General features: G+C 37.4%; 1 protein-coding gene across 2 annotated transcripts in view; it reads right to left on the reverse strand.

Moving 5' to 3' along the window:
* PAWR (pro-apoptotic WT1 regulator) overlaps positions 1-17187 on the reverse strand; it is a 72614-nt gene that overhangs the window by 34870 nt on the left and 20557 nt on the right. The window lies entirely within an intron of this gene.

Below are 17187 nucleotides of genomic sequence, written 5' to 3' on the forward strand. Positions count from 1 at the left end.
CCAGGGTAGAAATGTGGACTCAACCAGCTTTGGGCTAAGTCAGCTAAGCCTAAATCAGTCTACTAATTTAATGTACACAAACTTACAGAAAGGAAAAAAACCCCCACAATCTTATGGTTAGAAGACCAACTTCTAAAGCAGACAAAGCTAAAAAAAAAATTTAAAAAAAAAAGTGATTTCATAAGCAGTTTGCCAGTGTGCTGCATTAGAAGAAGAGATGTGTGAAACCTTGTTACAGAAACACAGGGAACTAATCAGTTTAAGACATCAGAAAAAGCTTCTAGATTAATGTACAGAACCTTGAGAAACAGAGAACAGGACTAGTAGAGACAAAGACGAATGTCAAATTATTTCAGTTGCAATTTCTAATGCACAAAAAACAAAGTCACTATTCTGAGGCTCAGATACTGGCAATCTCTGTCATCATCTTACCCAAATGACACAAAACTAGTCAAAAGCATATAATGAGATTGCCGGAATACAGTATCTTTAAAAATAAAATAAAACCAGTGTTATTTCCTAGCTGAAAATAGCACTAGTATATCAAAAAACTAACTCCAGCTCTTCCAAAGCAAACACTATGGTGATACAAGTGCTAGAAAACTGACAAACCAGAAAGGGATATGTTTCCGCAAGTGAACCTGAATAAAAGCCATTTAAACTCTCCACAGCAGCGCTCATGACAGCAACACTAATGCAATTTCACCAGTCTACTTCTAACTAACCTTTCAATGCAACTGATGCAGACCTGCTCCTATCACTAAGAAAGGCACACTTCAAAGATGATTATGGCTGAATCATTACACATTCAAAAACACTTTCAGTGAGTCTTTTCTAGTAAAATAATTACAAATATTTAATTTCATTCTTTTGGGTCGATTTATAACAAAGCATTTAAAAAACACTGTCATGGCACATTCTAGGAAATTATCTTTAAATCAACATCCTCTACCTTTAAAACCTTTACCTGTAAAACTTAAAAATTTTGATAACATAAACTGAAGTCCCAATTTATCCCATTATTGTATTAATCCATTATGAAGTGACACAATAAGAATTAATAAAGCCCTACTGCAAAAAGAAACAGAGTGATCTTCAGCTCTTACAAAGCCAGTCTTGCTCAGAAAGAACTACAAGGCTCACAAGAGGTATAATATAAATTATAACTAATGTAATGAAGATGAAGAATGATACTGTTTTAGAGAAATAGGAAAACTTTCAGATTGTTCTGGTCTCCAAGTTGTCATGACAGAGAATGGACATCCCAGATAAACTCAAATGAAAGAGATTGTTTGAAACTATTTTGGAAAAGCAGCCTCCAGAATGCACAGGAGAAATGTGACTCAAGGCAGAAGAGACTAGTAATCTTCACATATGTCACAACAACTTTGCCTTTTCAAGGAACAACATTCTTTAACACCAAAAATGAAGCTCAAATATCAATACTGCAGGAAAAGAAGTCTTAGTAGTGACTAAGACAATTGTACCTTTCTCCACAAATTCTCTCCTTCAGATCCATGCTTCTCATAAGCTTTGCAGAGACCATCAGCATTCCACAGAAATGTTTTTTGCTGAATACAATTACGTCTGTAATGAAGAATGTTCTCTCCTTTAATATAAGATCACCTGCTACTAACTATTCTTCTAGCAATTTTGGATAGGAACAAAATCTGGTATGAAAACTCTAGCCACAAAATTTTAAACTAAACATTTTCAAGTTAGGATTTGCCAGCAATGTCCATTCCCACCCTTTCCTTTCTTCTCAGGAAGGTCCAAGATCACCAAAGTCTGCTAATCAGTACCATCAAAAAGTATTCAATCACCCCAAATAATCCATACTTTTAAAGTTAAAGGCCTTCTTCCCAAGCATGGAATGGTTGGTTAAACAGTTTATGTATATCTAATGAAGAGCATATAATCTCTGTTTTAAAGACTACTGGGGCTTGCTCCCCACTCCAGTTCCCTTCACTGCAGCAGGTGCCACGCCAGCTGAGGCCAGCCCAGATTTGGGTGGCTAGAACCACAGAAGCACCAGGTTTTTATTACTTGTAAGAGATGAGCTGGAAGAGTCCCAGGCACAGGTTGATAGTCACCATCTGCAGCTGACATGGCACATTTGGCCAGGGCTGCCAATGCCTTGCTGCCCTAAAGCAGATTCCTAGGCACTGTCAGAGGCTTTCTGTGGTTTCCCAAGCACAAGATTTATGTTCCCCTTCCAAACTTGCAGACACACCAATTTACACAATGTTTATGAAATGCAGGCTGAGTACAAGCCAACATGGTAACAACTACATCATTTAAACCTTTTACTGCTTTTTACTAAGTTATGAAGTTTTGGTTCAGTAACCATTAGACTTAATAGGGAAATCCGTTTGTTTTGACTCATGATGAAATGGGCTTTCTTATTGAAAATACCCTGCTTATGCACTTCATCTTCAGTTATTGTCTGCTAGTATTATTACTATTTATGTCCTAAGATAACTTTTAGAGTAATAAATATCAATAAAACCACATTACATGGTTGATATACTATTATTGAAAAAAATTTAAATATCCAAAGTGTTGTTACACACTTAAAAACTGAGCTTTTCAAACTGCCCTCCAACTGAAATTGCCTCAGCCCAAAAGACATTTCAATCAGCTGGATTACTGCGTTGCATTTTGCTGTAAAAACTAGTTTCACATCATTGAAAAAGACGTAAGTGCAGCAATTATTTTCTCTGCCAGCACAGCAGAGAAATGGACTTGTAACCACCAAGGTGTAATTCTGACCCATTATATAATTCTCTCTGTCCATTCCCTTTCCTCTGCTTTTTTATTTTGCCGCTAGGCACATACCATTTCAGATTCTTATTTTCCATTAAAATCATCTGAGTTTTGTACAGCAGATATTCAATGTGACATTCCCACATCTGATCTTAATACAGGGAATCCACAGAAATTCTTTAGGTTTTCTAGCATTTCAGTAAATGTTTGAAGCTGTAGTATAAACATTTTTCTGTAAACCTCTAGTATGGAAAATACAAGCAGAATAAGATGCTTTCAAAAAAATCAGACTGATGAAAGAAACAGCCACAAAGATATCCCCACATTCCAGCATACCACCAGCCTCTATTTAAAGAGGCATTGTACAAAGAACATTTCTAATGATTCACTGGTTTGCTTCCTATAAATATTTGTGTCTTGCTAAGAACAAGCAAAAGTTGGGGAGACTGTCTTTTCCCTGGGAAGAAGCAGTATTCCTACGTGCAGATGATCAGTTTATGAGCACTCACAAGCTGCTCTCACCACAAGAAATCGTGCTGAGTCAAAATGTCCCTATCCCCACCCCCCTTCCTGCACCAACCTGCTTCTGCCTTGGAGTTCTGCTGGCCAAGCACATAACTAAGGGCTTCCCAGTTCATTTCATGAAAGGTCAGTCAGGTTAGTTTCAGCAGTTTTAATTAGCTCAATTGATTTCGCCTGGACCAGATACAACCCCATTCAAACTACTTATTTCACAGAACTCCAGGAATGGTTGTGCTACATCAGCTTTTTGCAAATGATGAGCACATGAGATAAAACCATATTTAACCAGTACAGCAAGATGTGCAAGCAGACATGTACTTTCGGTAAAACCCCATGTTCAGCTTCAAATTGGGCAATAAACAGAAACTACATCACAAACACTACCAGTTACCTTGATGGGCTTTTCTAGCTTAATCATGGTAGTAATCTAGGAGAGGAAACAAATCTAGGCTTCTTCCCATTTTCCCAAAACAACTATGAACAATTTAAAAAGGCAATTTAAAAAAAAAAAAAAAAAAAAAAAAAAATCAATTTTACAAGGATATTTTGCATGCTTAGAAAATGTTCAAAGTGCACTATCACAACTTCATCTCAAGATGTCACAAAACTGCAAAGGTTTCTATTAAATGTAAATATTTTCTAAAAGCTTCCGTGGTAGAAATATAAGACAAGATATAAGAATTGCTTTTAACTCTGAAAAAGACTTATCCAGACAATTAACTACTGCAACATACATTTTGGGAATCAACATCATCTTTCCCTTGGCTGACCATTCTGAAAAAACCTGGAAGTTAACTGCAAATAAAATACAACTATTTTACACACCATTTCTCTATAATCACTCTTCTTACTGCAGCACTGAAAACCAAATGCTTCCTCGCTTTACCATGCGCAACTTTGATATCAGCTAAATACCATCTGACTGACCCTTTGCATAGTACCAAACCTTTCTATCATCACCTCCCAAAACACCCATCAAAACCAAGCAGAAATCCCAAAAACCTTTATGATTTTAAGATTAAATAACTTTTCCCCTCTGAAACATTAATTTTAATCATATTTGTAACACACTTTTATTACCATGTCCAGACAGCACCCAAAATATTTAAGTAAAACTGGTTTAGAGTAATAAAATCTTTTATTAGAATGACAGTATAATTGGAAGAATTGCACCTTTTTCACTATGCAAGACTTTCATCACATTTCACTTGCTGAAGTGCTTTTTTTTACAAGTTGAAAACTGTTCCTACAGCAGTGAAAAGAGCTCCTGTTATTCATAGGAACTCTCTGAAACCTACAAACAGTTTTATGGATTACCCAGTAAAAGATTATGTTTTTTTAAGACCTCAATTCTCACACTAATAGAGTCCAGAAAAGGATACTGAACTCCAACACCTTATATGCATTATTTTTGTGCACTTGTAAAAGTCTACGTCTCTAACTGGAGCAGTCCAGTATCAACAATTAGTATAATCACAAGCATGGATTTTTAACATAGAAGAAGAGTAAAGGCAGGAATCTTTGGCATCTGAGATCAAAAGAGACCCAACAACAGCAATGGGTCAGTGCCCAGCAGGTGGGCCAGAGCACAGCTGACTGCAGCCATAGAATTCGCTCATCCTTGACCATGCTGCCAACAAAGCAATGCAAAAAGACGAGCATCACTTAGAGATCAGTGAAAGGCACATCTTGCTCTGCAAAAGTCACAGCATTCCTAGTTATAAGTCACATTTACCTTCTTTTTTTAACTCTACCCTTTTCTCACCCACAGTAAGAACTTATAAGTGCCTACTTTGTACACTCAATCATATTCCAGAGCAAATACAATTTAAAGTCTTAAAATCCTCTTAAAAATGTTTCTGGAAAAAAACCCAACATATTTGTCCGTATTAAGAGCAAAATAACAAAGTATTTTGAATTCTTTTAAAGCTTTACGTAAAACATCAACGGCATCAACACCAGAATGTCAATTATCCCTCATTATAATAACAAAAAGCAGCAATGTTTGCAGTTTGTTATTCATCCAAATATACTGTTTGGTCACCAGTGTTTTCAAACATACCACAAGAATGAGTTCAAAAGTCAAATGTTTAACTTAAACTAATCGCCAAAAAATCCTTTATCACAAGGCTTGTCAAGAATGATTGGTGGATATGCTTAATTTAACTACTTAGTCCACAACATTAAAGTCACAGAGTAAAATTCCAGGGATACAAGAAAACTTGTCTTGCAAAAGCTATCTACCATTATTAAAATATTTCTAGAAAAGAGAAAGACATAATAAAAACTATGGATTTGCAAGCTCTCAGAATTAAGCACCAAACCATTTAATACTGAACTCACAGCTATAATTTTTGAGCCCTTCTGACAGATCAACACCTAAGAACAGAAGTATAAAGCAGCAACACTGACTGAGGAACCTGATGCAATGACATCAAACTGCTTACACCTGCCAAGGTGTAACATAATGGGGAAATTATTATATGAAGATAATAATGATTCATTCAGAAGTCCCAATCCCACGTTCTCAAAATGAAAATGTAAATCAACATCAAATAAAGGGTCTAAGAAAAAAGCAGCCAAATCCTCCTAATGCTGTTGGTATGATCCACAATCAATTCCAGGCTACCTGACTTCCAGAACTATAGGGTTCTTATACAGGACATCTCTATGTGCTAAAAGAGTAAAATTAAACATCGCGCTCCTCATTCAAATTTTGCACACTGCTCCTTAGTTCTACTTTGCTAGTAACAACATGTCTTTTCCCTCCTCTGGTGATGGCTGACTTCTGGTATAGAGCTTATAAAGACTACATTTTGTACACAGAAATCACTAATAGCATTGAACATATGAATCTGAAAGTCACAGATATGTTCCCAAAAACCTCACACACAGAGAAGTGGAGTCAGTCACCAAACCAGTCTCATTAACCTCCTAAATAACATTCTGAAATGATGCACCCTATCCAAAACAAAGATGATAAACCACTGGCTGAGCAGAAGAAATTTGGTAAAACAAAGTTTGTCAGTTCAGCCAGGTGGAAAAAGAGACATTTGTTAAAAATATTTGTACTGTTCACAGAAGAAATATTTCTCAGTTTGCATCATGCCACAGATGTTAGGAAACAACAATCAACAGACTGCAGAGCAGAAAAGAGAATTCATCCTGGATGTACAGAAAACAAGTGATAGTTTACACACTTGATGCCTGCCTATGCTGTTTTTCCTATTAAACTTGCTCCTGTATTAGGAAAGATTCTAGATGTTGGTATTAGAGGGCATGTAAACAATGGTTGAACAAAAGCCACTTAACAGATAATGGAGTAAAAAATTTCTGTAACCACCACCATTTTGACTTTCACTGCCATGTGTTTCTGACAAAAACTTAGCAAACAGAAACAATGCTCAAAAAGAGAGAAAGATCTTTTGTCATGTAGAAAAAGACCATACAGATTGAGCACCCTTCTCTTTATAGCCACAGAAACAGGGAGAGAAAAAAATCTTGTAGAAGATTAGCACACTCTTTTCAAAACAGAATTGTTCCTCTAATGCAACCACATAATACAGAAGAATGTTTTCTTCCCTAGTACATCTAGGGTGCTTCTGAAGAGAAATAAAGATGAGATCAGTACTTGAAGAATGTTCTAAAAGGAGACCAAACAGGTTAATCAGTGGAACTGTATTCCTACCTATCCTATCCCCTGAAGCATGCAGTTTGTAGCCATTTATATTGTCTGAATATCAAGTTGCATTTAATTATATTTTTAATGCAGTGCCTTCATAGGATTTTGCTCTCTTGCCTAATGGGCTAGTTGTAATTTTTCTTATTCAACTCACTAAATCTCCCTCATTGTTTACATACAGTGGGTGTGGGATTGGTCAAACTAAACAAAGACAAAAAGGCTGATGAAAACCAACTGAGCACAGGCAAGCCAGGACAACAGACTCCGAAACAAGCCCAAAGAGAAAAAGAAAACTTTGGCACAATGCTTTTTTGAGAGCTGTACTACACTTCTCATTTAGGAGTGAGATCTTCTGAATCTACAGAAAAACTGATAAAAATATCAATCATAATTTCTGCTCCCCCAGATGCTTCTTTTGAGTCCTAATGCAAGTAAGTGTACTAACCAGAGATAGATTCTACATTCAGCCATGGGGCAGAAAGGGAGAAGTAGCACTGGAAAAGCACTTCAAACAGGATAGGCATTTATCTGGATGAAAAAAAATGTTTGAATTTGACTTCCAAGGCAATAAATAAACACTTTTGACAGGTTCAGCACTGTTGTCAGGTATAGACAGAACTGACAGAAACTGCGCAGGCAGACACAGCACATCTGTGGTACTGAAGCCTCCCGGGGACATACAACCAGGTAAGATCACAAAGTTAAAGTTGTTGCTGCAGTCAATATTGTAACTATTTCCTTGGTAGAACACATTGTATCATCAAATTTATCCTAGTGACAATTCTGTGAAGCTGTTTCCCAACCTAGACTTCCAAAATCACTCTTTAGCTCTGTATTTGGAGGGAAGTCCTCTTCCTCAGGGGCATTGCCAACACTTTTTGAAAAATATATCAGTGTCCAAGGATCTTGATGTAAATCCAGTCCAGGTCTCACAGTGCAATCTTGCATGTTAACAGCATAAGAATCTTCTGTTCCCTCCACTTTTACCCTTGCTTCTTATGGAAACTGGGCTCAGAAATCACAGCTTTTTGGTATCCGTATCTTTTTGAAGTCACTAATGCTGGGGTGTGTGGGTGTGTGTGGGTGTGTGTGCTCCAGACAGTAATTAATATTTAATAATAGATTCTCTAAGATATGAAAGTTGCACAAGTGGGAGGGGGTTAATTCAAGTGTGCTAAAAGTGAAACATGCAGATTAGTTGCCACAGTAGTTCAAGGACTAGACAGAACAGGCAGTTACCCTTCCACCTAAGCAGTCAGTGCTGTATACAGCCCTGTGCCAGCTCAGCAGGTGTTTGACTCTTCCCATTCAAAAGCTCTGTGAGGAACTAAGGGAACTACGGTATTGACTTAGGAGTGACGAGGAGAAAGCGTGGGAGACAGAAAGAGCTGTGGGAAAGGCTCACAGAAAGAACATGTAGCTGATGCCTGGTGAGAGGGAGCTACTCAAGTAAACAGATATAACAGCAGCAAAAATAAGCAAGCAAGCAAAGGATGCATCTGTTTCAATCAGTCTGAGAAGCAAAACTACACAAAGTACTTATTTTTGGTGGCCTTTCTGTCACTGTCAAGAGTGGGCTGCCTAATTTCCCCTGCAGCATGCATTCAAAAATTTCCATATTTCAATTATCAGGTCTAAGACAGACCTACTTCCAGCAGGTAAGAAGAACTAGGACTTCAGGACGGGAAGAGGCAGATAGACAAGACTTCACTACTCTAGAGTATTTCCTGTGCACACTAAGTCCATAAAAAAGTACCAGCAAGTTCAAGAACCTTAGTACAAAAGTAGTACTTGAATATGGTGACCTCAGAACAGAGAACAACATGCACAGACACAAAACACAAAAATCCATCCAGGTGTGAGGCAATCCTAGCACAGGATCATAATGGGAGGAATGAGTCACATCACACAGTTCAAAACAACTGCACTCACTAGAATCTTACACTACTGTAACTCCTTGCGAAAGAGAGCAGTGCTATTTCTACAGGAAATCAAACCAGAACAAAGCAGGGGAAAACGCTGCATAAATAAAAGCTTATATTCACAAGTGCAGAAAGAGCTTATACAAAAAAAGGCAATATTCCATTACTGTTATTTTAATTGTTGAGTGACTGATAAGGTTTTGGGGTTTTTTTAGCCATAGAGTTACTTGCATCCAATACAGTGTAAGTCTTAGCCAGGTCTTCAGCAATCAAGTATTTGTATGTCACCCCATCTACCTTTTTAGACCAGCCAGCTTGAGCAAATCATTAAGATTGCAGCTTATAAAGCATTTATTATCTTGATTCATAACATCAACTGTAACAAGCATTTCTCAACTGCAAAACAGGAATACTGGGTAAAGTCCTCTCTTCTGAAATACTCAGAAATCTGCCCATTACCGCTGACCAGGAACCCTTGCTACAAGGTGACAGGAATTTCCTCTGTGCACCAGAGGCAAGGCACTGGCAAGGGTCTCCCTTGCTGAGGCACAGAAGAGAAGGGCTACACCCCTTCCCCCCTTTCTATTGAGTGTAATGAAAGCGTGAGGTTAAGGTTAAGACTGATGCAAAATTAACATGCATCGTGTTCGCCATAGTAACTGTTCACATGCATTGTTTTCTGTAGACCAAACTGTGCTAAACACAAGATAATTCAAACTTTACCATTCTTCAGTGAAAGAAAGGTAAACAATTATATGCATCTTGTAGGTACCACAGGGTAGAAGCATTCACTCTGTTACCATGGAGCAAGCCCTGGGCCACTACTGTGCCCAACCTGACAGCCTGTCAGTGTGACCAAAGAGGACAAGGAGAGAAATTCGTATGAGTTGACAGCATTGGAAATGGGATTCCTTTCAGTTCATCATGGCCAAATGATGTTTAAATGACCTTTTTCTCTTGATTTAAAAAATCCTAATGACAAAAAAACCCTTTCAAATATAAATTGATGCTACAGTAGGGATTTGCATGTTGTTAACAGGAAAACATGCACACACAAAAACAAAAGTAATCCCCCAGCCATTGCTACACTTATAGTCCAATCCAAACCAGAGGAAAGCAAGTGAACAAGTATCCGAGGAGTCAGGAAAGAGGATTCTGCTGTTCTCGTTATTAAAACATGCTTTTAATTTCTCAGACTACAAGCTAAAGCCTGTAATAATGTTGCTTGGAAAACAGAAGGCTGAGTGAGCATCTGAGGGTGAAAAGGAATGTTTTTACAGGCGCAGTTAGTAAATACCACTGGCTCCTGCAGACATTCTTCCTTAAATAGAAATTAACATTGTGTTAGGTTAGAAAGAATCTCTTGATACAATAGATGTGAGAGTGTAGTTATTAACCTTTTAGCACCTGCACTTAATGGAACAAAAATTAGCAGAAGGCTTTATATATAAAGCTTTCTGTTCAGTAAATATTTAAAATTCTTCCCCTTCCCTGCCACATGACTCTATTCTGCAGATCTGGAAGAACAAGGAATCCTAAAGTCTCACAAACAATATTAAAATAATGTGGAAACACCACGTTTCTTTGCATATCTGTGACTAACTGTATGAGGGCACCAGACAACTTAAAGAAAGGAAACTACTCTAGATATAATCAGAACTGAACCTTCACCCTAAAGTTGAGCCAAACTTTATTTCAACACTGGAATAACTCTGCATTGCTTTGATTTTATTTCTACTTCCTATTTTTTATTTTCATGTCCCCCTGTAATTGCTTTTTCCAGCCAAGAAAACAAGACTTCTCCCTCCCCCAAGATTCCTAAGAAATTTAACAAAATAATGGACAAGGGCTGAGGTTCCACAACAGCTTAAATTAGCAAGTGTCTGTTTAGCCATACTCCAACTCTCCCTCATTCCTGCTCCTGCCCATGGGCATCTACCAGTCCTCTGCATCCCCTCCCCTGACACTGGCAAATTATGCCAGGCTACTTTCCTAGCAGAAAGGTACCTTTATAAAAAGTGAACAGTATTTTGTACACCGTGGTCTAGCTAACTACAGGATCAAACAAGTGCCAGGACCAGCATAGGCAAGTCAGGTAAAAGTAAGGATCTAAAGCAGCTTGGACATGGAAAATAAATCTCATAAAATTAAAACCTCAGCAATTCAAACCAGAGTAACAGGGGTTCAACAGAAACTCATCGAAAAGCACATACTAACATTTGACGCTATTAACTATTCTGGGATATAAATAGTGTCCCTGATAATACTAAACACCATGTATTTTCAAAGGGAAACAAACTACTGATTCAGACTTCAGAGCTCTGACACAAGGCCAAGGTGATTTCTTGAATCTGCAGGCTGTATGTGCTTCAGAGCAGTTTTCCCCTTGCAAGCTGCACAGCTGCTATTACTCTAAGTTGAAAAGGGAAGATTACTACAGAGCTGCAGAGCTCATCCATCTAACCACTGCAAGTTTCACCACCATAGCCCTGTGTTGTCATTCCTTAGGTAAAAAGCCTATCAGGGTCAAAGACTGGATTAACATGCTCCTTATTGCAGCTTGGCTGCACACACAGCAGGGCCATTGCAACTGAAAGAAAACTGCAACACAAATATAAATGAGCAGAATGGATTGACAAGAACAAGCTGGGCTTAACCTGCCTTGTCCACCACAAACAGCATGAAGTCAGAAATACCCATAGACTGGTCAAACAGCCCAGCCTCATCTTCTGTTCATCCTGAGGTCAGCACTGCCCATTCTTCTGTCCTGGCACAATGTTTGGTTACCTGTACAGGCACTGATCCCACTGTAAATTAATTCAATAAATCCAAAAAATTCTAATCTTCAGACCTGCCACTTGCCCTGTTACTACAACACGTGCACAAACACAAGTGATAGCATAAGGACATGGCCTAACTCCATGTGAAATTTGTAATCAATTATATCCGTGTCCTCTGTTGGCACAGACATACAAAACCACATTAAAATATATATACCTTGTATAATAGCATTCCTCACATTAATGATTTCTCCTGCTAACATATGCAAGTCATTTTAGGAAAAAATATCCATTGAAAACAAGACCACAAAGGATCATAACACAGCTACTGCAATATGCCCCATGCTACTAGGGTTTTAGTAGTTTCTTATTTCTGCTTTAAGCAAAAATTTCCACATTTTTTAACAGGGAACTCCTTTTTGTTAAAATAAGTAGAGCTTTGTACACATACACACATCCATGCCTTTTTTGTAACTGTACTTATGACATAGACTGCAAAGACAAAAAGAAGGTATCGGTAATTTAGCTGTAGGAGTTTATGCCTGGAATATAAGCATGGCCTAGGATTTTTCTGGCTATCTTCATTTCTATAAACTGTTGTATCTTATTAAATGGAGCTGGAATAATGAAAGGCTCTGACTCTCTTCTGTAGCTACTTTTCAATTTATGGTTTGGGTTCAAAGACTTTCTAAAATGTGAAGAGGCAGGCAAGACACAGGTACATCTATGCATTCTCATATCAAACACCTCCAAAGGCTTTCATGGTCATTTACTACTGATACAAAATGCAGTAAGAAAGAATTTCTCCCAAAATCTCGGTTCACATTATAAACAACCAACTGGGTTAGTGACAACAAAACCACACCTTGCAAATGGGATGCACACTGATTCACTTATGCATCTCATTCAACCTAATACGGTTTTGTTGCAAAAACAACAAATACATTACAGAAAAAAAACCCCCAACAACACACAAAAAGCCACATCCAAAAAAGGGGCATAGAGCAGTTTGCTTAGAAAAGCAAACATCATCACAGGAGATTTTAAAGTACACAACAATGGAAGATAAATGTCAAGTATAACACAGGTGCAAGAATCTTGTTAGGACAAGATGACAAATGAGATGGTTCTTCAAGGTTCCCTGCAGCCTTATTTTCTGGGAGTTTTTAAACAGTAAACTCTTCACAGGAAGAGTTGCAGTGGCAACAGAAACAACAAAGAAGGATAACAAACTGCACCAAGAACACATTTATCCCCATCAACCTTCATGAATACAGTCCACAGAAACTAGCTGCAGTTGCACAGCAAACTGGGAGAAACAAGCATAAGAAGTAGGGCAATTCTGCTCTCACACCTATGGGATTGCAGCACTCTGGCTCTTCATCAGAAGACACAGGTACACATCAGGTACTCCCCTAAGCAGAACACAGTTCAAATCTGAGAAGGTAACGGTCAAAAAGAAAGGAAATAAAAAAGTTGTTCCACACCTGCTTTGCTTTCAAACACGTTCCCACTCATTCCTGCCAAGAAAGGATGTCGGGATGTTTGGAGTGTTTCCCCTGAATGAGTACAATGTGCTCTTATGTCACTTCAATTACAGGCTCTTTTTTTTGAAGCACAGAATATCAGTTCCTAAATTACACTTTCCCCTTCTCAACCTTATTCAAGTGACTGCACCACAGTCAGTTACTTCAATTACTATTAGTCTAGCACACCTCCTGAAGAAATTAATTCACATCCATTCTCCCTGTTTAATCAGAATTACTACCTTTCTTACAATCTCTGCCTTCCTGCTAACACAAGCTATTTACAAGATGACTACAACATACTTCTATGATGGTTTCAGTTAAAATACTAGGAAAAAATGATCTGCTAAATGACACTGACTGTTCATTAGTCAAGAAAATAAAATAAAATAGATTTACTTGCAACCGACTCCTACCTAGCTAATATCTGCTCATCTGGACTTATGTACCCGGAATTGCTTTTGTAATTATAAACATAATTTTATACTTAAATTCTGTGACAACTTCTCCAATATTGCAAGGTTTCCTAGAAATCAGTATTAAAGGAGCAGAGACTATTTTGAACAACTACTTTGAGAGCAAGTTATTTAGACATGATCATTTTCAAATGTTTATCCTTACTGGAGATGAACCAACTTGCTAGAGAAACCTCTTTTGACATGAACACTTACCCTTGTTTCCACTGGGCACAAAATAGAAATATTTCTTCAACATGTACTCCTAACAACAAGTGCTCATCCATGTAGCACAGTAATACCAATCTAACCAGAAATCTAACACAACAACACAACTTACATTACGACTGAATAATTGTTTGAGGAAAAAAGTTGCACATTTAAGTCAGATGGGTCCTCCAAATGAAAGATAGGACTTGGCCATGGCCATACTACCAGACCTTGGAACTGAAAAGATTCATTTAAAGTATCCAAACCTACTGTTTCAAACAACTCCCTTACTTCACATTGTAATGGGCTATACCTATTACACATGCACACCCACTATTAGTAACTCTACCTTAAATGAGATAGGTAAGCAAGAGGCACAAAACCCCATACTAACACCATCACAGCAGATGACTGACCATAAGCCCAAGTCTAAAGCAGTCGGTCCCTTGAGGATCTTCCCTGGCAGATAAATGCAGGTTTTACTGAAAGCAGGACAGGTCCAACCCAATCTGCAGTGGCCACAGTTCTCAGTAAGAGATGCTGCTATACACTTCCAGCTGAAACATGTGAAAACTACTCGTTGAGATGTTTGTCTGTGTGTGGAGCCAAGTGCTGGAAACACTGAGGATTTATCTGACTCTGCTGGCTTTGATACATCACTTATTCATAAAGTCTTAAAAGAAGAGACAAGAATTGTAATTTTTTTGTTTTTCTTTTTAATCAATCCAGTGGTTTATTTATTACACTCCTACAGTGCTTTAATTTGTGGTTTTCTTCATATGCCACCCTCCATTGAGCAACACTCCTGGCAAAGCTACCCATGCTGAGCTTTTAATTATTCAACAGCACAGACTAAACATTTACCTCTATTTGCCACAAAGCACATGAGCTGCTACAGTCTATTCTTAAAGACAAAATTTTAATAGAAGTATTTGTAAAGAATGCCTATTTTGAAACACAGCATTCAATTGCTTGGTGAAACCGTTTGGCAAGGATATTGCGCATTCCTAGGAGGATTTAAATTAGTTTGCCGCAGAACAAAACCTGGGTTAGGGATAGTAACTTGGATACAGTCACACACACACACACACACACAAAAGAGAACATTCTCACTCCTCCTGATCTTTTTCCCTGAAAAACCACAACATTCAACATGCAAAGTCCGTTTTAATAAGATAATGTGAGGGGACCTTAGGGAAGCAAAAAATACTGATTACAATATCGTTTCTACACCAAGTTAAACCTTTTTGTACTTCTCAAAACTACTATGGAATGTAACTTCACAAAGTCCCACAATATTTGAAGTTGAAGCTGCTACTTTTAAACTGACATTTGAAAAGACAATTGTACATTAAGGACTATAATTGCACATCTCAATTTGCAATTCAACTCCTGATTTTTTTTTAATATGATTTGAGACATGTTTGCTTAAAATAATTTCTTTGTTGTTCGCTCAAATCTCACTTTACTGTTCAGCTTATGAGTGGGGCATCAGAATAAAGATGGGCCTTAACATAAAAAAAGAAACTTAAACCAGCCTCATTAAAACAAGTCTTCTCAGCATTCAGTTCCCATCTTCTAGGGAATCTTCATATACATGATAATTAGCTACCTCAAAGGCTAAGGCTTAAATGTCATTTCTTTGTGTTGTAAATTCTAATTATTCATAGTAAATAAATTAGTGATACTCTTTTATTCCTTAAAGCAATGCAGAAGCTTGAAGTAATCATACAACTGGCAAAAATTAGGAGTTCCCAAAAAGGGAAGTAAAACTTCATTCTTCACATTCCAGCAGACTTAGAAAGGGCTCCATTAACACAAACGGGGAAAGGGCCAGTGACCTAGAACTTTACTTATGGTCCAAAACTATTAGTGAAGTCTGAAGAATAAGGAGTAATGGGTATTCAAAATCCCAGCTCCTGTGATGTAGCAGAAGAATGAATAAGTTGTGCTCCAATTTACTCTGACAAGCAGCACATCATGGCTGAAGAAGCAGTATGTTACAACAGACCATCTTTCAGGAGAAACAGCCGATTCCAGGGGATTCTCACACGACGTTTAGTTTAATAGCAAAATACTTAAGAAATCAAACTGCATACCTTACACATAAGTCATGAAGAAAGAAAAAGAGTTGAAGGGAGAAGAACATAAGTAGGGCTTATGCAGCCCTACTTGAGGAGACAACAATAAAATCAAATGGACTTTATCACTACTCTAACATTATTATTATTGAACACTATCGAGCTTTATCCCATCTGCAAATTTTAGATTATGGCTGTCACAGTTATCCACTACTGGAAGACAGAGCTAACTTGAATATGCCCCTTGAAAAACTGTCAAAGGAAAAGGCCTTTAAGCATTTCAATAGTCAGCTCTTGTCTCCTGGCACATTTTATAGAAAAATAAATACAGAATATGAAGCAGTATTAAAATGACAACATTATTTTGAGCTTTCCCCAAATTGCTCAGATTTGGGCTCCACAACTAAATCAAGCACTTTATTCACAAACCACCTGTTCTACACCATTCTGATTAACAAAGCAAGAAGAGAGTTTATTTTTGTATTGCCCACATATAAGTTTAGTAACAGCACGACTAGAGAGTCAAATCAAAATCAAAGGATGAACCTCATTTTCAACCTAGGAACAAAGAACTTCATCACCAAAAACTACGTATGTGAGGATTCATATTGCCCATTAAGTGGAGCTTCAAAACCCAGTAAATTTCATTCATCACATAATTTGGAATTTGGCTTTCTGAATGGAAACCAAGGAAATAAAACATCATTCTTAAAAAACACTAAGATAAGTGATTCACAAACAGTAGTATCATTCAGCTTCCAAAACCATCCTGCAAAAAAACCCACTATGCAATCCATTCTATCACTAAATATTTCTTAAATCTTTAGAAAGAACATATATTCTTACATTAGTGGAGTACACGCCTTTTTATCAGCACAAAGGCAGTGTATAGCTTTTATAAAAATAAGCACTACCAGATGATTAAGATATTGGGATGGATTTGAAAAATTGTTAAATCTTTGTACTAGTCAGAATAAATATTCAATGCTGTTTTCACATTCAAATTTAAACTATCTGTAACTGGAGAACAGATACATTTGTGTGTGCATTCCATAATTGACCAAGATTATGAGTCTCCTAGATAGCTCCTGCAAGCAATAGCAAAATCCTTTAAAATACTAGAAACATGACAATACATATCTATCCAAATAAACAAGGAGTATTTTTGTTACTAGAAATACTCTAGGTTCTGTTTGCAACTAAAATGCTTCTGTTTAAAGAATGAGGAACAACCTAAAAGATA

Source organism: Lichenostomus cassidix, chromosome 1Aa (assembly GCF_008360975.1).
Source record: "Lichenostomus cassidix isolate B80296 chromosome 1Aa, HeHo_3.0, whole genome shotgun sequence".
Classification (NCBI taxonomy): Eukaryota; Metazoa; Chordata; class Aves; order Passeriformes; family Meliphagidae; genus Lichenostomus; species Lichenostomus cassidix.